Source organism: Phalangium opilio, unplaced genomic scaffold, assembly GCF_054372755.1.
Source record: "Phalangium opilio isolate 3A_F unplaced genomic scaffold, DU_Popi_V2 ptg001170l_1, whole genome shotgun sequence".
Classification (NCBI taxonomy): Eukaryota; Metazoa; Arthropoda; class Arachnida; order Opiliones; family Phalangiidae; genus Phalangium; species Phalangium opilio.
Window position 1 is genome coordinate 9,064,083 of NW_028324255.1, and position 15,132 is coordinate 9,079,214.

Here is a 15,132-nt window from a genome sequence, read left to right on the forward strand (position 1 = left end):
AATCATCAATAATTTAAACTTCAGATCATTTCACTTTCAATAAATTTATGTAAATTCTAATTCCAATTATTGCGGGATTTAACTTCGTTTGAGACAGGATAGCTCAATCTGTAGAGCGTTAGGCTTTTAACCTAATGGTCCTGGATTCGAGTCCCTGTTCGGGAGACTCTGTTTTTGAAGAATCATCAATAATTTAAACTTCAGATCATAACACTTTCAATAAATTTATGTAAATTCTAATCCCAATTATTACGGGAGTTCATTTCGTTTCAGCCCAGATAGCTCAGTCGGTAGAGCGCTAGGCTTTTAACCTAACGGTCCAGGGTTCGAGTCCCTGTTCGGGCGACTCTGTTTTTAAAGAATCATCAATAATTTAAACTTCAGATCATTTCACTTTCAATAAATTTATGTAAATTGTAATTCCAATTATTACGGGATTTAACTTCGTTTGAGACAGGATAGCTCAGTCGGTAGAGCGTTAGGCTTTTAACCTAACGGTCCAGGGTTCGAGTCCCTGTTCGGGCGACTGTGTTTTTGAAGAATCATCAATAATTTAAACTTCAGATCATTTAATTTCCAGTAAAATTATTGAAATTCTAATCCCAATTATTACGGGAGTTCATTTCGTTTCAGCCCGGATAGCTCAGTCGGTAGAGCGTTAGGCTTTTAACCTAACGGTCCAGGGTTCGAGTTCCTGTTCGGGCGACTCTGTTTTTAAAGAATCGTCAATAATTTAAACTTCAGATCATTTAATTTCCAGTAAAATTATTGAAATTCTAATCCCAATTATTACGGGAGTTCATTTCGTTTCAGCCCGGATAGCTCAGTCGGTAGAGCGTTAAGCTTTTAACCTAACGGTCCAGGGTTCGAGTCCCTGTTCGGGCGACTCTGTTTTTAAAGAATCGTCAATAATTTAAACTTCAGATCATTTCACTTTCAATAAATTTATGTAAATTCTAATTCCAATTATTACGTGAGTTCACCTCGCTTGAGCCCGGATAGCTTAGTCGGTAGAGCGTTAGGCTTTTAACCTAACGGTCAAGGGTTTGAGTACCTGTTCGGGCCATTCTGTTTTTGAAGAATCATCAATAATTTAAACTTCAGAACATTAAATTTACGTAAATTCTAATTCCAATTATTACGTGAGTTCACCTCGCTTGAGCCCGGATAGCTCACTCGGTAGAGCGTTATGCTTTTAACCTAACGGTCCAGGGTTCGAGTCCCCGTTCGGGCGACTGTGTTTTTGAAAAATCATCAATAATTTAAACTTCAGATCATTTAATTTCCAGTAAAATTATTGAAATTCTAATCCCAATTATTACGGGAGTTCATTTCGTTTCAGCCCGGATAGCTCAGTCGGTAGAGCGTTAGGCTTTTAACCTAACGGTCCAGGGTTCGAGTCCCTGTTCGGGCGACTCTGTTTTTAAAGAATCGTCAATAATTTAAACTTCAGATCATTTAATTTCCAGTAAAATTATTGAAATTCTAATCCCAATTATTACGGGAGTTCATTTCGTTTCAGCCCGGATAGCTCAGTCGGTAGAGCGTTAAGCTTTTAACCTAACGGTCCAGGGTTCGAGTCCCTGTTCGGGCGACTCTGTTTTTAAAGAATCGTCAATAATTTAAACTTCAGATCATTTAATTTCCAGTAAAATTATTGAAATTCTAATCCCAATTATTACGGGAGTTCATTTCGTTTCAGCCCGGATAGCTCAGTCGGTAGAGCGTTAAGCTTTTAACCTAACGGTCCAGGGTTCGAGTCCCTGTTCGGGCGACTCTGTTTTTAAAGAATCGTCAATAATTTAAACTTCAGATCATTTCACTTTCAATAAATTTATGTAAATTCTAATTCCAATTATTACGTGAGTTCACCTCGCTTGAGCCCGGATAGCTCAGTCGGTAGAGCGTTAGGCTTTTAACCTAACGGTCAAGGGTTTGAGTACCTGTTCGGGCCATTCTGTTTTTGAAGAATCATCAATAATTTAAACTTCAGATCATTAAATTTACGTAAATTCTAATTCCAATTATTACGTGAGTTCACCTCGCTTGAGCCCGGATAGCTCAGTCGGTAGAGCGTTAGGCTTTTAACCTTACGGTCCAGGGTTCGAGTCCCTGTTCGGGCGACTGTGTTTTTGAAGAATCATCAATAATTTAAACTTCAGATCATTTAATTTCCAGTAAAATTTTTGAAATTCTAATCCCAATTATTACGGGAGTTCATTTCGTTTCGGCTCGGATAGCGCAGTCGGTTGAGCGTTAGGCTTCAAACCACGGTCCAGGGTTCGACTCCTTGTTCGGGCGACTGTGTTTTTGAAGAATCATCAATAATTTAAACTTCAGATCATTTAATTTCCAGTAAAATTATTGAAATTCTAATCCCAATTATTACTTGAGTTCACCTCGCTTGAGCCCGGATAGCTCAGTCGGTAGAGCGTTAGGCTTTTAACCTAACGGTCCAGGGTTCGAGTCCCTGTTTGGGGAATTCTGTTTTTGAAGAATCATCAATAATTAAAACTTCAGATCATTTCACTTTCAATAAATTTATGTAAATTCTAATTCCAATTATTACGGGATTTAACTTCGTTTGAGACAGGATAGCTCAGTCGGTAGAGCGTTAGGCTTTTAACCTAACGGTCCAGGGTTCGAGTCTCTGTTCGGGCGACTCTGTTTTTGAAGAATCATCAATAATTTAAACTTCAGATCATTACACTTTCAATAAATTTATGTAAATTCTAATTCCAATTATTACGGGATTTAACTTCGTTTGAGACAGGATAGCTCACTCGGTAGAGCGTTAGGCTTCAAACCTAACGGTCCAGGGTTCGACTCCTTGTTCGGGCGACTCTGTTTTTAGGGAGTTCACCTCGCTTGAGCCCGGATAGCTCAGTCGGTAGAGCGTTATGCTTTTAACCTAACGGTCCAGGGTTCGAGTCCCTCTTCGGGCGACTGTGTTTTTGAAGAATCATCAATAATTTAAACTTCAGATCATTTAATTTCCAGTAAAATTATTGAAATTCTAATCCCAATTATTACGGGAGTTCATTTCGTTTCAGCCCGGATAGCTCAGTCGGTAGAGCGTTAGGCTTTTAACCTAACGGTCCAGGGTTCGAGTCCCTGTTCGGGAGACTCTGTTTTTGAAGAATCATCAATAATTTAAACTTCAGATCATTTCACTTTCAATAAATTTATGTAAATTCTAATTCCAATTATTACGGGATTTAACTTCGTTTGAGACAGGATAGCTCAGTCGGTAGAGCGTTAGGATTTTAACCTAACGGTCCAGGGTTCGAGTCCCTGTTCGGGCCATTCTGTTTTTGAAGAATCATCAATAATTTAAACTTCAGATCATTTAATTTCCAGTAAAATTATTGAAATTCTTATTCCAATTATTACGGGAGTTCACATCGCTTGAGCCCGGATAGCTCAGTCGGTAGAGCGTTAGGCTATTAACCTAACGGTCCAGGGTTCGAGTCCCTGTTCGGGCGACTGTGTTTTTGAAGAATCATCAATAATTTAAACTTCAGATCATTTCACTTTCAATAAATTTATGTAAATTCTAATTCCAATTATTACGTGAGTTCACCTCGCTTGAGCCCGGATAGCTCAGTCGGTAGAGCGTTAGGCTTTTAACCTAACGGTCCAGGGTTCGAGTACCTGTTCGGGGCATTCTGTTTTTGAAGAATCATCAATAATTTAAACTTCAGATCATTTAATTTCCAGTAAACTTATTGAAATTCTAATCATAATTATTACGGGAGTTCATTTCGTTTCAGCCCGGATAGCTCAGTCGGTAGAGCGTTAGGCTTTTAACCTAACGGTCCAGGGTTCGAGTCCCTGTTCGGGCGACTCTTTTTTTAAAGAATCATCAATAATTTAAACTTCAGGTCATTTAATTTCCAGTAAAATTATTGAAATTCTTATCCCAAATATTACGGGAGTTCACCTCGCTTGAGCCCGGATAGCTCAGTCGGTAGAGCGTTAGGCTTTTAACCTAACGGTCCAGGGTTCGAGTCCCTGTTCGGGCGACTGTGTTTTTGAAGAATCATCAATAATTTAAACTTCAAATCATTTAATTTCCAGTAAAATTATTGAAATTCTAATCCCAATTATTACGGGAGTTCATTTCGTTTCAGCCCGGATAGCTCAGTCGGTAGAGCGTTAGGCTTTTAACCTAACGGTCCAGGGTTCGAGTCCCTGTTCGGGCGACTCTTTTTTTAAAGAATCATCAATAATTTAAACTTCAGGTCATTTAATTTCCAGTAAAATTATTGAAATTCTTATCCCAAATATTACGGGAGTTCACCTCGCTTGAGCCCGGATAGCTCAGTCGGTAGAGCGTTAGGCTTTTAACCTAACGGTCCAGGGTTCGAGTCCCTGTTCGGGCGACTGTGTTTTTGAAGAATCATCAATAATTTAAACTTCAAATCATTTAATTTCCAGTAAAATTATTGAAATTCTAATCCCAATTATTACGGGAGTTCATTTCGTTTCAGCCCGGATAGCTCAGTCGGTAGAGCGTTAGGCTTTTAACCTAACGGTCCAGGGTTCGAGTCCCTGTTCGGGCGACTCTGTTTTTAAAGAATCGTCAATAATTTAAACTTCAGATCATTTCACTTTCAATAAATTTATGTAAATTCTAATTCCAATTATTACGTGAGTTCACCTCGCTTGAGCCCGGATAGCTCAGTCGGTAGAGCGTTAGGCTTTTAACCTAACGGTCCAGGGTTCGAGTCCCTGTTTGGGTGACTGTGTTTTTGAAGAATCATCAATAATTTAAACTTCAGATCATTCAATTTCCAGTAAAATTATTGAAATTCTAATCCCAATTATTACGGGAGTTCATTTTGTTTCAGCCCGGATAGCTCAGTCGGTAGAGCGTTAGGCTTTTAACCTAACGGTCCAGGGTTCGAGTACCTGTTCGGGCCATTCTGTTTTGAAGAATCATCAATAAATTAAACTTCAGATCATTTCACTTTCAATAAATTTATGTAAATTCTAATTCCAATTATTACGGGATTTAACTTCGTTTGAGACAGGATAGCTCAATCTGTAGAGCGTTAGGCTTTTAACCTAATGGTCCTGGATTCGAGTCCCTGTTCGGGAGACTCTGTTTTTGAAGAATCATCAATAATTTAAACTTCAGATCATAACACTTTCAATAAATTTATGTAAATTCTAATCCCAATTATTACGGGAGTTCATTTCGTTTCAGCCCAGATAGCTCAGTCGGTAGAGCGCTAGGCTTTTAACCTAACGGTCCAGGGTTCGAGTCCCTGTTCGGGCGACTCTGTTTTTAAAGAATCATCAACAATTTAAACTTCAGATCATTTCACTTTCAATAAATTTATGTAAATTCTAATTCCAATTATTACGGGATTTAACTTCGTTTGAGACAGGATAGCTCAGTCGGTAGAGCGTTAGGCTTTTAACCTAACGGTCCAGGGTTCGAGTCCCTGTTCGGGCGACTGTGTTTTTGAAGAATCATCAATAATTTAAACTTCAGATCATTTAATTTACGTAAATTCTAATTCCAATTATTACGTGAGTTCACCTCGCTTGAGCCCGGATAGCTCAGTCGGTAGAGCGTTATGCTTTTAACCTAACGGTCCAGGGTTCGAGTCCCTGTTCGGGCGACTGTGTTTTTGAAGAATCATCAATAATTTAAACTTCAGATCATTTAATTTCCAGTAAAATTATTGAAATTCTAATCCCAATTATTACGGGAGTTCATTTCGTTTCAGCCCGGATAGCTCAGTCGGTAGAGCGTTAGGCTTTTAACCTAACGGTCCAGGGTTCGAGTCCCTGTTCGGGCGACTCTGTTTTTAAAGAATCGTCAATAATTTAAACTTCAGATCATTTAATTTCCAGTAAAATTATTGAAATTCTAATCCCAATTATTACGGGAGTTCATTTCGTTTCAGCCCGGATAGCTCAGTCGGTAGAGCGTTAAGCTTTTAACCTAACGGTCCAGGGTTCGAGTCCCTGTTCGGGCGACTCTGTTTTTAAAGAATCGTCAATAATTTAAACTTCAGATCATTTCACTTTCAATAAATTTATGTAAATTCTAATTCCAATTATTACGTGAGTTCACCTCGCTTGAGCCCGGATAGCTCAGTCGGTAGAGCGTTAGGCTTTTAACCTAACGGTCCAGGGTTCGAGTCCCTGTTCGGGCGACTGTGTTTTTGAAGAATCATCAATAATTTAAACTTCAGATCATTTAATTTCCAGTAAAATTTTTGAAATTCTAATCCCAATTATTACGGGAGTTCATTTCGTTTCGGCTCGGATAGCGCAGTCGGTTGAGCGTTAGGCTTCAAACCACGGTCCAGGGTTCGACTCCTTGTTCGGGCGACTGTGTTTTTGAAGAATCATCAATAATTTAAACTTCAGATCATTTAATTTCCAGTAAAATTATTGAAATTCTAATCCCAATTATTACTTGAGTTCACCTCGCTTGAGCCCGGATAGCTCAGTCGGTAGAGCGTTAGGCTTTTAACCTAACGGTCCAGGGTTCGAGTCCCTGTTTGGGGAATTCTGTTTTTGAAGAATCATCAATAATTAAAACTTCAGATCATTTCACTTTCAATAAATTTATGTAAATTCTAATTCCAATTATTACGGGATTTAACTTCGTTTGAGACAGGATAGCTCAGTCGGTAGAGCGTTAGGCTTTTAACCTAACGGTCCAGGGTTCGAGTCTCTGTTCGGGCGACTCTGTTTTTGAAGAATCATCAATAATTTAAACTTCAGATCATTACACTTTCAATAAATTTATGTAAATTCTAATTCCAATTATTACGGGATTTAACTTCGTTTGAGACAGGATAGCTCAGTCGGTAGAGCGTTAGGCTTTTAACCTAACGGTCCAGGGTTCGAGTCTCTGTTCGGGCGACTCTGTTTTTGAAGAATCATCAATAATTTAAACTTCAGATCATTTAATTTCCAGTAAAATTATTGAAATTCTTATTCCAATTATTACGGGAGTTCACCTCGCTTGAGCCCAGATAGCTCAGTCGGTAGAGCGTTAGGCTTTTAACCTAACGGTCCAGGGTCGAGTCCCTGTTCGGGCGACTGTGTTTTTGAAGAATCATCAATAATTTAAACTTCAGATCATTTAATTTCCAGTAAAATTATTGAAATTCTAATCCCAATTATTACGGGAGTTCATTTCGTTTCAGCTCGGATAGCTCAGTCGGTAGAGCGTTAGGCTTCAAAACACGGTCCAGGGTTCGACTCCTTGTTCGGGCCATTCTGTTTTTGAAGAATCATCAATAGTTTAAACTTCAGATCATTTAATTTCCAGTAAAATTATTGAAATTCTTATCCCAATTATTACGGGAGTTTACCTCGCTTGAGCCCGGATAGCTCAGTCGGTAGAGCGTTAGGCTTTTAACCTAACGGTCCAGGGTTCGAGTCCCTGTTCGGGCGACTCTGTTTTTAAAGAATCGTCAATAATTTAAACTTCAGATCATTTAATTTCCAGTAAAATTATTGAAATTCTAATCCCAATTATTACGGGAGTTCATTTCGTTCCAGCCCGGATAGCTCAGTCGGTAGAGCGTTAAACTTTTAACCTAACGGTCCAGGGTTCGAGTCCCTGTTCGGGCGACTCTGTTTTTAAAGAATCGTCAATAATTTAAACTTCAGATCATTTCACTTTCAATAAATTTATGTAAATTCTAATTCCAATTATTACGTGAGTTCACCTCGCTTGAGCCCGGATAGCTCAGTCGGTAGAGCGTTAGGCTTTTAACCTAACGGTCAAGGGTTTGAGTACCTGTTCGGGCCATTCTGTTTTTGAAGAATCATCAATAATTTAAACTTCAGATCATTAAATTTACGTAAATTCTAATTCCAATTATTACGTGAGTTCACCTCGCTTGAGCCCGGATAGCTCAGTCGGTAGAGCGTTAGGCTTTTAACCTAACGGTCCAGGGTTCGAGTCCCTGTTCGGGCGACTGTGTTTTTGAAGAATCATCAATAATTTAAACTTCAGATCATTTAATTTCCAGTAAAATTTTTGAAATTCTAATCCCAATTATTACGGGAGTTCATTTCGTTTCGGCTCGGATAGCGCAGTCGGTTGAGCGTTAGGCTTCAAACCACGGTCCAGGGTTCGACTCCTTGTTCGGGCGACTGTGTTTTTGAAGAATCATCAATAATTTAAACTTCAGATCATTTAATTTCCAGTAAAATTATTGAAATTCTAATCCCAATTATTACTTGAGTTCACCTCGCTTGAGCCCGGATAGCTCAGTCGGTAGAGCGTTAGGCTTTTAACCTAACGGTCCAGGGTTCGAGTCCCTGTTTGGGGAATTCTGTTTTTGAAGAATCATCAATAATTAAAACTTCAGATCATTTCACTTTCAATAAATTTATGTAAATTCTAATTCCAATTATTACGGGATTTAACTTCGTTTGAGACAGGATAGCTCAGTCGGTAGAGCGTTAGGCTTTTAACCTAACGGTCCAGGGTTCGAGTCTCTGTTCGGGCGACTCTGTTTTTGAAGAATCATCAATAATTTAAACTTCAGATCATTACACTTTCAATAAATTTATGTAAATTCTAATTCCAATTATTACGGGATTTAACTTCGTTTGAGACAGGATAGCTCAGTCGGTAGAGCGTTAGGCTTTTAACCTAACGGTCCAGGGTTCGAGTCTCTGTTCGGGCGACTCTGTTTTTGAAGAATCATCAATAATTTAAACTTCAGATCATTTAATTTCCAGTAAAATTATTGAAATTCTTATTCCAATTATTACGGGAGTTCACCTCGCTTGAGCCCAGATAGCTCAGTCGGTAGAGCGTTAGGCTTTTAACCTAACGGTCCAGGGTCGAGTCCCTGTTCGGGCGACTGTGTTTTTGAAGAATCATCAATAATTTAAACTTCAGATCATTTAATTTCCAGTAAAATTATTGAAATTCTAATCCCAATTATTACGGGAGTTCATTTCGTTTCAGCTCGGATAGCTCAGTCGGTAGAGCGTTAGGCTTCAAAACACGGTCCAGGGTTCGACTCCTTGTTCGGGCCATTCTGTTTTTGAAGAATCATCAATAGTTTAAACTTCAGATCATTTAATTTCCAGTAAAATTATTGAAATTCTTATCCCAATTATTACGGGAGTTTACCTCGCTTGAGCCCGGATAGCTCAGTCGGTAGAGCGTTAGGCTTTTAACCTAACGGTCCAGGGTTCGAGTCCCTGTTCGGGCGACTCTGTTTTTAAAGAATCGTCAATAATTTAAACTTCAGATCATTTAATTTCCAGTAAAATTATTGAAATTCTAATCCCAATTATTACGGGAGTTCATTTCGTTCCAGCCCGGATAGCTCAGTCGGTAGAGCGTTAAACTTTTAACCTAACGGTCCAGGGTTCGAGTCCCTGTTCGGGCGACTCTGTTTTTAAAGAATCGTCAATAATTTAAACTTCAGATCATTTCACTTTCAATAAATTTATGTAAATTCTAATTCCAATTATTACGTGAGTTCACCTCGCTTGAGCCCGGATAGCTCAGTCGGTAGAGCGTTAGGCTTTTAACCTAACGGTCAAGGGTTTGAGTACCTGTTCGGGCCATTCTGTTTTTGAAGAATCATCAATAATTTAAACTTCAGATCATTAAATTTACGTAAATTCTAATTCCAATTATTACGTGAGTTCACCTCGCTTGAGCCCGGATAGCTCAGTCGGTAGAGCGTTAGGCTTTTAACCTAACGGTCCAGGGTTCGAGTCCCTGTTCGGGCGACTGTGTTTTTGAAGAATCATCAATAATTTAAACATCAGATCATTTAATTTCCAGTAAAATTTTTGAAATTCTAATCCCAATTATTACGGGAGTTCATTTCGTTTCGGCTCGGATAGCGCAGTCGGTTGAGCGTTAGGCTTCAAACCACGGTCCAGGGTTCGACTCCTTGTTCGGGCGACTGTGTTTTTGAAGAATCATCAATAATTTAAACTTCAGATCATTTAATTTCCAGTAAAATTATTGAAATTCTAATCCCAATTATTACTTGAGTTCACCTCGCTTGAGCCCGGATAGCTCAGTCGGTAGAGCGTTAGGCTTTTAACCTAACGGTCCAGGGTTCGAGTCCCTGTTTGGGGAATTCTGTTTTTGAAGAATCATCAATAATTAAAACTTCAGATCATTTCACTTTCAATAAATTTATGTAAATTCTAATTCCAATTATTACGGGATTTAACTTCGTTCGAGACAGGATAGCTCAGTCGGTAAAGCGTTAGGCTTTTAACCTAACGGTCCTGGATTCGAGTCCCTGTTCGGGTGACTCTGTTTTTGAAGAATCATCAATAATTTAAACTTCAGATCATTACACTTTCAATAAATTTATGTAAATTCTAATTCCAATTATTACGGGATTTAACTTCGTTTGAGACAGGATAGCTCAGTCGGTAGAGCGTTAGGCTTTTAACCTAACGGTCCAGGGTTCGAGTCTCTGTTCGGGCGACTCTGTTTTTGAAGAATCATCAATAATTTAAACTTCAGATCATTTAATTTCCAGAAAAATTATTGAAATTCTTATCCCAATTATTACGGGAGTTCACCTCGCTTGATCCCGGATAGCTCAGTCGGTAGAGCGTTAGGCTTTTAACCTAACGGTCCAGGGTTCGAGTCCCTGTTCGGGCGACTGTGTTTTTGAAGAATCATCAATAATTTAAACTTCAGATCATTTAATTTCCAGTAAAAGTATTGAAATTCTAATCCCAATTATTACGGGACTTCATTTCGTTTCAGCCCGGATAGCTCAGTCGGTAGAGCGTTAGGCTTTTAACCTAACGGTCCAGGGTTCGAGTCCCTGTTCGCGCGACTCTGTTTTTAAAGAATCGTCAATAATTTAAACTTCAGATCATTTCACTTTCAATAAATTTATGTAAATTCTAATTCCAATTATTACGGGATTTAACTTCGTTTGAGACAGGATAGCTCAGTCGGTAGAGCGTTAGGCTTTTAACCTAACGGTCCAGGGTACGAGTCCCTGTTCGGGCGACTCTGTTTTTGAAGAATCATCAATAATTTAAACTTCAGATCATTCAATTTCCAGTAAAATTATGGAAATTCTAATCCCAATTATTACGGGAGTTCATTTTGTTTCAGCCCGGATAGCTCAGTCGGTAGAGCGTTAGGCTTTTAACCTAACGGTCCAGGGTTCGAGTACCTGTTCGGGCCATTCTGTTTTGAAGAATCATCAATAAATTAAACTTCAGATCATTTCACTTTCAATAAATTTATGTAAATTCTAATTCCAATTATTGCGGGATTTAACTTCGTTTGAGACAGGATAGCTCAATCTGTAGAGCGTTAGGCTTTTAACCTAATGGTCCTGGATTCGAGTCCCTGTTCGGGAGACTCTGTTTTTGAAGAATCATCAATAATTTAAACTTCAGATCATAACACTTTCAATAAATTTATGTAAATTCTAATCCCAATTATTACGGGAGTTCATTTCGTTTCAGCCCAGATAGCTCAGTCGGTAGAGCGCTAGGCTTTTAACCTAACGGTCCAGGGTTCGAGTCCCTGTTCGGGCGACTCTGTTTTTAAAGAATCATCAATAATTTAAACTTCAGATCATTTCACTTTCAATAAATTTATGTAAATTCTAATTCCAATTATTACGGGATTTAACTTCGTTTGAGACAGGATAGCTCAGTCGGTAGAGCGTTAGGCTTTTAACCTAACGGTCCAGGGTTCGAGTCCCTGTTCGGGCGACTGTGTTTTTGAAGAATCATCAATAATTTAAACTTCAGATCATTTAATTTCCAGTAAAATTTTTGAAATTCTAATCCCAATTATTACGGGAGTTCATTTCGTTTCAGCCCGGATAGCTCAGTCGGTAGAGCGTTAGGCTTTTAACCTAACGGTCCAGGGTTCGAGTTCCTGTTCGGGCGACTCTGTTTTTAAAGAATCGTCAATAATTTAAACTTCAGATCATTTTATTTCCAGTAAAATTATTGAAATTCTAATCCCAATTATTACGGGAGTTCATTTCGTTTCAGCCCGGATAGCTCAGTCGGTAGAGCGTTAAGCTTTTAACCTAACGGTCCAGGGTTCGAGTCCCTGTTCGGGCGACTCTGTTTTTAAAGAATCGTCAATAATTTAAACTTCAGATCATTTCACTTTCAATAAATTTATGTAAATTCTAATTCCAATTATTACGTGAGTTCACCTCGCTTGAGCCCGGATAGCTCAGTCGGTAGAGCGTTAGGCTTTTAACCTAACGGTCAAGGGTTTGAGTACCTGTTCGGGCCATTCTGTTTTTGAAGAATCATCAATAATTTAAACTTCAGAACATTAAATTTACGTAAATTCTAATTCCAATTATTACGTGAGTTCACCTCGCTTGAGCCCGGATAGCTCAGTCGGTAGAGCGTTATGCTTTTAACCTAACGGTCCAGGGTTCGAGTCCCTGTTCGGGCGACTGTGTTTTTGAAGAATCATCAATAATTTAAACTTCAGATCATTTAATTTCCAGTAAAATTATTGAAATTCTAATCCCAATTATTACGGGAGTTCATTTCGTTTCAGCCCGGATAGCTCAGTCGGTAGAGCGTTAGGCTTTTAACCTAACGGTCCAGGGTTCGAGTCCCTGTTCGGGCGACTCTGTTTTTAAAGAATCGTCAATAATTTAAACTTCAGATCATTTAATTTCCAGTAAAATTATTGAAATTCTAATCCCAATTATTACGGGAGTTCATTTCGTTTCAGCCCGGATAGCTCAGTCGGTAGAGCGTTAAGCTTTTAACCTAACGGTAAAGGGTTCGAGTCCCTGTTCGGGCGACTCTGTTTTTAAAGAATCGTCAATAATTTAAACTTCAGATCATTTAATTTCCAGTAAAATTATTGAAATTCTAATCCCAATTATTACGGGAGTTCATTTCGTTTCAGCCCGGATAGCTCAGTCGGTAGAGCGTTAAGCTTTTAACCTAACGGTCCAGGGTTCGAGTCCCTGTTCGGGCGACTCTGTTTTTAAAGAATCGTCAATAATTTAAACTTCAGATCATTTCACTTTCAATAAATTTATGTAAATTCTAATTCCAATTATTACGTGAGTTCACCTCGCTTGAGCCCGGATAGCTCAGTCGGTAGAGCGTTAGGCTTTTAACCTAACGGTCAAGGGTTTGAGTACCTGTTCGGGCCATTCTGTTTTTGAAGAATCATCAATAATTTAAACTTCAGATCATTAAATTTACGTAAATTCTAATTCCAATTATTACGTGAGTTCACCTCGCTTGAGCCCGGATAGCTCAGTCGGTAGAGCGTTAGGCTTTTAACCTAACGGTCCAGGGTTCGAGTCCCTGTTCGGGCGACTGTGTTTTTGAAGAATCATCAATAATTTAAACTTCAGATCATTTAATTTCCAGTAAAATTTTTGAAATTCTAATCCCAATTATTACGGGAGTTCATTTCGTTTCGGCTCGGATAGCGCAGTCGGTTGAGCGTTAGGCTTCAAACCACGGTCCAGGGTTCGACTCCTTGTTCGGGCGACTGTGTTTTTGAAGAATCATCAATAATTTAAACTTCAGATCATTTAATTTCCAGTAAAATTATTGAAATTCTAATCCCAATTATTACTTGAGTTCACCTCGCTTGAGCCCGGATAGCTCAGTCGGTAGAGCGTTAGGCTTTTAACCTAACGGTCCAGGGTTCGAGTCCCTGTTTGTGGAATTCTGTTTTTGAAGAATCATCAATAATTAAAACTTCAGATCATTTCACTTTCAATAAATTTATGTAAATTCTAATTCCAATTATTACGGGATTTAACTTCGTTTGAGACAGGATAGCTCAGTCGGTAGAGCGTTAGGCTTTTAACCTAACGGTCCAGGGTTCGAGTCTCTGTTCGGGCGACTCTGTTTTTGAAGAATCATCAATAATTTAAACTTCAGATCATTACACTTTCAATAAATTTATGTAAATTCTAATTCCAATTATTACGGGATTTAACTTCGTTTGAGACAGGATAGCTCAGTCGGTAGAGCGTTAGGCTTTTAACCTAACGGTCCAGGGTTCGAGTCTCTGTTCGGGCGACTCTGTTTTTGAAGAATCATCAATAATTTAAACTTCAGATCATTTAATTTCCAGTAAAATTATTGAAATTCTTATTCCAATTATTACGGGAGTTCACCTCGCTTGAGCCCAGATAGCTCAGTCGGTACAGCGTTAGGCTTTTAACCTAACGGTCCAGGGTCGAGTCCCTGTTCGGGCGACTGTGTTTTTGAAGAATCATCAATAATTTAAACTTCAGATCATTTAATTTCCAGTAAAATTATTGAAATTCTAATCCCAATTATTACGGGAGTTCATTTCGTTTCAGCTCGGATAGCTCAGTCGGTAGAGCGTTAGGCTTCAAAACACGGTCCAGGATTCGACTCCTTGTTCGGGCCATTCTGTTTTTGAAGAATCATCAATAGTTTAAACTTCAGATCATTTAATTTCCAGTAAAATTATTGAAATTCTTATCCCAATTATTACGGGAGTTCACCTCGCTTGAGCCCGGATAGCTCAGTCGGTAGAGCGTTAAGCTTTTAACCTAACGGTCCAGGGTTCGAGTCCCTGTTCGGGCGACTCTGTTTTTAAAGAATCGTCAATAATTTAAACTTCAGATCATTTAATTTCCAGTAAATTTATTGAAATTCTAATCCCAATTATTACGGGAGTTCATTTCGTTCCAGCCCGGATAGCTCAGTCGGTAGAGCGTTAAACTTTTAACCTAACGGTCCAGGGTTCGAGTCCCTGTTCGGGCGACTCTGTTTTTAAAGAATCGTCAATAATTTAAACTTCAGATCATTTCACTTTCAATAAATTTATGTAAATTCTAATTCCAATTATTACGTGAGTTCACCTCGCTTGAGCCCGGATAGCTCAGTCGGTAGAGCGTTAGGCTTTTAACCTAACGGTCAAGGGTTTGAGTACCTGTTCGGGCCATTCTGTTTTTGAAGAATCATCAATAATTTAAACTTCAGATCATTAAATTTACGTAAATTCTAATTCCAATTATTACGTGAGTTCACCTCGCTTGAGCCCGGATAGCTCAGTCGGTAGAGCGTTAGGCTTTTAACCTAACGGTCCAGGGTTCGAGTCCCTGTTCGGGCGACTGTGTTTTTGAAGAATCATCAATAATTTAA

The 15,132-nt window shown here is 38.8% G+C and overlaps 45 non-coding genes across 45 annotated transcripts; all 45 read left to right on the top strand.

Annotated features, from left to right (window-relative positions):
• Positions 1–272: 272 nt before the first annotated feature.
• TRNAK-UUU (transfer RNA lysine (anticodon UUU)) lies at positions 273–345 on the top strand. The gene has a single exon. It is a non-coding gene; the product is annotated as a tRNA-Lys (tRNA).
• A 287-nt stretch (positions 346–632) lies between these two features.
• On the top strand, positions 633–705 carry TRNAK-UUU (transfer RNA lysine (anticodon UUU)). Its single transcript has one exon. It is a non-coding gene; the product is annotated as a tRNA-Lys (tRNA).
• Positions 706–812: 107 nt separating this feature from the next.
• TRNAK-UUU (transfer RNA lysine (anticodon UUU)) lies at positions 813–885 on the top strand. Its single transcript has one exon. It is a non-coding gene; the product is annotated as a tRNA-Lys (tRNA).
• Positions 886–1,341: 456 nt separating this feature from the next.
• On the top strand, positions 1,342–1,414 carry TRNAK-UUU (transfer RNA lysine (anticodon UUU)). Its single transcript has one exon. It is a non-coding gene; the product is annotated as a tRNA-Lys (tRNA).
• A 107-nt stretch (positions 1,415–1,521) lies between these two features.
• On the top strand, positions 1,522–1,594 carry TRNAK-UUU (transfer RNA lysine (anticodon UUU)). The gene has a single exon. It is a non-coding gene; the product is annotated as a tRNA-Lys (tRNA).
• A 107-nt stretch (positions 1,595–1,701) lies between these two features.
• Positions 1,702–1,774, top strand: TRNAK-UUU (transfer RNA lysine (anticodon UUU)). The gene has a single exon. It is a non-coding gene; the product is annotated as a tRNA-Lys (tRNA).
• A 276-nt stretch (positions 1,775–2,050) lies between these two features.
• TRNAK-UUU (transfer RNA lysine (anticodon UUU)) lies at positions 2,051–2,123 on the top strand. The gene has a single exon. It is a non-coding gene; the product is annotated as a tRNA-Lys (tRNA).
• Positions 2,124–2,408: 285 nt separating this feature from the next.
• Positions 2,409–2,481, top strand: TRNAK-UUU (transfer RNA lysine (anticodon UUU)). Its single transcript has one exon. It is a non-coding gene; the product is annotated as a tRNA-Lys (tRNA).
• Positions 2,482–3,052: 571 nt separating this feature from the next.
• Positions 3,053–3,125, top strand: TRNAK-UUU (transfer RNA lysine (anticodon UUU)). The gene has a single exon. It is a non-coding gene; the product is annotated as a tRNA-Lys (tRNA).
• A 287-nt stretch (positions 3,126–3,412) lies between these two features.
• On the top strand, positions 3,413–3,485 carry TRNAN-AUU (transfer RNA asparagine (anticodon AUU)). Its single transcript has one exon. It is a non-coding gene; the product is annotated as a tRNA-Asn (tRNA).
• Positions 3,486–3,592: 107 nt separating this feature from the next.
• TRNAK-UUU (transfer RNA lysine (anticodon UUU)) lies at positions 3,593–3,666 on the top strand. Its single transcript has one exon. It is a non-coding gene; the product is annotated as a tRNA-Lys (tRNA).
• Positions 3,667–3,772: 106 nt separating this feature from the next.
• Positions 3,773–3,845, top strand: TRNAK-UUU (transfer RNA lysine (anticodon UUU)). Its single transcript has one exon. It is a non-coding gene; the product is annotated as a tRNA-Lys (tRNA).
• Positions 3,846–3,952: 107 nt separating this feature from the next.
• Positions 3,953–4,025, top strand: TRNAK-UUU (transfer RNA lysine (anticodon UUU)). The gene has a single exon. It is a non-coding gene; the product is annotated as a tRNA-Lys (tRNA).
• Positions 4,026–4,132: 107 nt separating this feature from the next.
• TRNAK-UUU (transfer RNA lysine (anticodon UUU)) lies at positions 4,133–4,205 on the top strand. The gene has a single exon. It is a non-coding gene; the product is annotated as a tRNA-Lys (tRNA).
• Positions 4,206–4,312: 107 nt separating this feature from the next.
• TRNAK-UUU (transfer RNA lysine (anticodon UUU)) lies at positions 4,313–4,385 on the top strand. Its single transcript has one exon. It is a non-coding gene; the product is annotated as a tRNA-Lys (tRNA).
• Positions 4,386–4,492: 107 nt separating this feature from the next.
• TRNAK-UUU (transfer RNA lysine (anticodon UUU)) lies at positions 4,493–4,565 on the top strand. The gene has a single exon. It is a non-coding gene; the product is annotated as a tRNA-Lys (tRNA).
• A 107-nt stretch (positions 4,566–4,672) lies between these two features.
• TRNAK-UUU (transfer RNA lysine (anticodon UUU)) lies at positions 4,673–4,745 on the top strand. Its single transcript has one exon. It is a non-coding gene; the product is annotated as a tRNA-Lys (tRNA).
• Positions 4,746–4,852: 107 nt separating this feature from the next.
• On the top strand, positions 4,853–4,925 carry TRNAK-UUU (transfer RNA lysine (anticodon UUU)). Its single transcript has one exon. It is a non-coding gene; the product is annotated as a tRNA-Lys (tRNA).
• A 286-nt stretch (positions 4,926–5,211) lies between these two features.
• Positions 5,212–5,284, top strand: TRNAK-UUU (transfer RNA lysine (anticodon UUU)). The gene has a single exon. It is a non-coding gene; the product is annotated as a tRNA-Lys (tRNA).
• Positions 5,285–5,560: 276 nt separating this feature from the next.
• On the top strand, positions 5,561–5,633 carry TRNAK-UUU (transfer RNA lysine (anticodon UUU)). The gene has a single exon. It is a non-coding gene; the product is annotated as a tRNA-Lys (tRNA).
• A 107-nt stretch (positions 5,634–5,740) lies between these two features.
• On the top strand, positions 5,741–5,813 carry TRNAK-UUU (transfer RNA lysine (anticodon UUU)). Its single transcript has one exon. It is a non-coding gene; the product is annotated as a tRNA-Lys (tRNA).
• A 107-nt stretch (positions 5,814–5,920) lies between these two features.
• TRNAK-UUU (transfer RNA lysine (anticodon UUU)) lies at positions 5,921–5,993 on the top strand. Its single transcript has one exon. It is a non-coding gene; the product is annotated as a tRNA-Lys (tRNA).
• Positions 5,994–6,100: 107 nt separating this feature from the next.
• TRNAK-UUU (transfer RNA lysine (anticodon UUU)) lies at positions 6,101–6,173 on the top strand. The gene has a single exon. It is a non-coding gene; the product is annotated as a tRNA-Lys (tRNA).
• Positions 6,174–6,458: 285 nt separating this feature from the next.
• Positions 6,459–6,531, top strand: TRNAK-UUU (transfer RNA lysine (anticodon UUU)). The gene has a single exon. It is a non-coding gene; the product is annotated as a tRNA-Lys (tRNA).
• Positions 6,532–7,355: 824 nt separating this feature from the next.
• Positions 7,356–7,428, top strand: TRNAK-UUU (transfer RNA lysine (anticodon UUU)). Its single transcript has one exon. It is a non-coding gene; the product is annotated as a tRNA-Lys (tRNA).
• Positions 7,429–7,535: 107 nt separating this feature from the next.
• Positions 7,536–7,608, top strand: TRNAK-UUU (transfer RNA lysine (anticodon UUU)). Its single transcript has one exon. It is a non-coding gene; the product is annotated as a tRNA-Lys (tRNA).
• A 276-nt stretch (positions 7,609–7,884) lies between these two features.
• On the top strand, positions 7,885–7,957 carry TRNAK-UUU (transfer RNA lysine (anticodon UUU)). Its single transcript has one exon. It is a non-coding gene; the product is annotated as a tRNA-Lys (tRNA).
• A 285-nt stretch (positions 7,958–8,242) lies between these two features.
• Positions 8,243–8,315, top strand: TRNAK-UUU (transfer RNA lysine (anticodon UUU)). The gene has a single exon. It is a non-coding gene; the product is annotated as a tRNA-Lys (tRNA).
• An 824-nt stretch (positions 8,316–9,139) lies between these two features.
• TRNAK-UUU (transfer RNA lysine (anticodon UUU)) lies at positions 9,140–9,212 on the top strand. Its single transcript has one exon. It is a non-coding gene; the product is annotated as a tRNA-Lys (tRNA).
• A 107-nt stretch (positions 9,213–9,319) lies between these two features.
• Positions 9,320–9,392, top strand: TRNAK-UUU (transfer RNA lysine (anticodon UUU)). The gene has a single exon. It is a non-coding gene; the product is annotated as a tRNA-Lys (tRNA).
• Positions 9,393–9,668: 276 nt separating this feature from the next.
• On the top strand, positions 9,669–9,741 carry TRNAK-UUU (transfer RNA lysine (anticodon UUU)). Its single transcript has one exon. It is a non-coding gene; the product is annotated as a tRNA-Lys (tRNA).
• Positions 9,742–10,026: 285 nt separating this feature from the next.
• TRNAK-UUU (transfer RNA lysine (anticodon UUU)) lies at positions 10,027–10,099 on the top strand. The gene has a single exon. It is a non-coding gene; the product is annotated as a tRNA-Lys (tRNA).
• Positions 10,100–10,566: 467 nt separating this feature from the next.
• TRNAK-UUU (transfer RNA lysine (anticodon UUU)) lies at positions 10,567–10,639 on the top strand. The gene has a single exon. It is a non-coding gene; the product is annotated as a tRNA-Lys (tRNA).
• Positions 10,640–10,746: 107 nt separating this feature from the next.
• Positions 10,747–10,819, top strand: TRNAK-UUU (transfer RNA lysine (anticodon UUU)). The gene has a single exon. It is a non-coding gene; the product is annotated as a tRNA-Lys (tRNA).
• A 287-nt stretch (positions 10,820–11,106) lies between these two features.
• Positions 11,107–11,179, top strand: TRNAK-UUU (transfer RNA lysine (anticodon UUU)). The gene has a single exon. It is a non-coding gene; the product is annotated as a tRNA-Lys (tRNA).
• A 286-nt stretch (positions 11,180–11,465) lies between these two features.
• TRNAK-UUU (transfer RNA lysine (anticodon UUU)) lies at positions 11,466–11,538 on the top strand. The gene has a single exon. It is a non-coding gene; the product is annotated as a tRNA-Lys (tRNA).
• A 287-nt stretch (positions 11,539–11,825) lies between these two features.
• Positions 11,826–11,898, top strand: TRNAK-UUU (transfer RNA lysine (anticodon UUU)). The gene has a single exon. It is a non-coding gene; the product is annotated as a tRNA-Lys (tRNA).
• Positions 11,899–12,005: 107 nt separating this feature from the next.
• Positions 12,006–12,078, top strand: TRNAK-UUU (transfer RNA lysine (anticodon UUU)). Its single transcript has one exon. It is a non-coding gene; the product is annotated as a tRNA-Lys (tRNA).
• Positions 12,079–12,354: 276 nt separating this feature from the next.
• TRNAK-UUU (transfer RNA lysine (anticodon UUU)) lies at positions 12,355–12,427 on the top strand. The gene has a single exon. It is a non-coding gene; the product is annotated as a tRNA-Lys (tRNA).
• Positions 12,428–12,534: 107 nt separating this feature from the next.
• On the top strand, positions 12,535–12,607 carry TRNAK-UUU (transfer RNA lysine (anticodon UUU)). Its single transcript has one exon. It is a non-coding gene; the product is annotated as a tRNA-Lys (tRNA).
• Positions 12,608–12,894: 287 nt separating this feature from the next.
• On the top strand, positions 12,895–12,967 carry TRNAK-UUU (transfer RNA lysine (anticodon UUU)). The gene has a single exon. It is a non-coding gene; the product is annotated as a tRNA-Lys (tRNA).
• A 276-nt stretch (positions 12,968–13,243) lies between these two features.
• Positions 13,244–13,316, top strand: TRNAK-UUU (transfer RNA lysine (anticodon UUU)). The gene has a single exon. It is a non-coding gene; the product is annotated as a tRNA-Lys (tRNA).
• A 1,182-nt stretch (positions 13,317–14,498) lies between these two features.
• On the top strand, positions 14,499–14,571 carry TRNAK-UUU (transfer RNA lysine (anticodon UUU)). The gene has a single exon. It is a non-coding gene; the product is annotated as a tRNA-Lys (tRNA).
• Positions 14,572–14,678: 107 nt separating this feature from the next.
• Positions 14,679–14,751, top strand: TRNAK-UUU (transfer RNA lysine (anticodon UUU)). Its single transcript has one exon. It is a non-coding gene; the product is annotated as a tRNA-Lys (tRNA).
• A 276-nt stretch (positions 14,752–15,027) lies between these two features.
• On the top strand, positions 15,028–15,100 carry TRNAK-UUU (transfer RNA lysine (anticodon UUU)). Its single transcript has one exon. It is a non-coding gene; the product is annotated as a tRNA-Lys (tRNA).
• Positions 15,101–15,132: the final 32 nt, after the last annotated feature.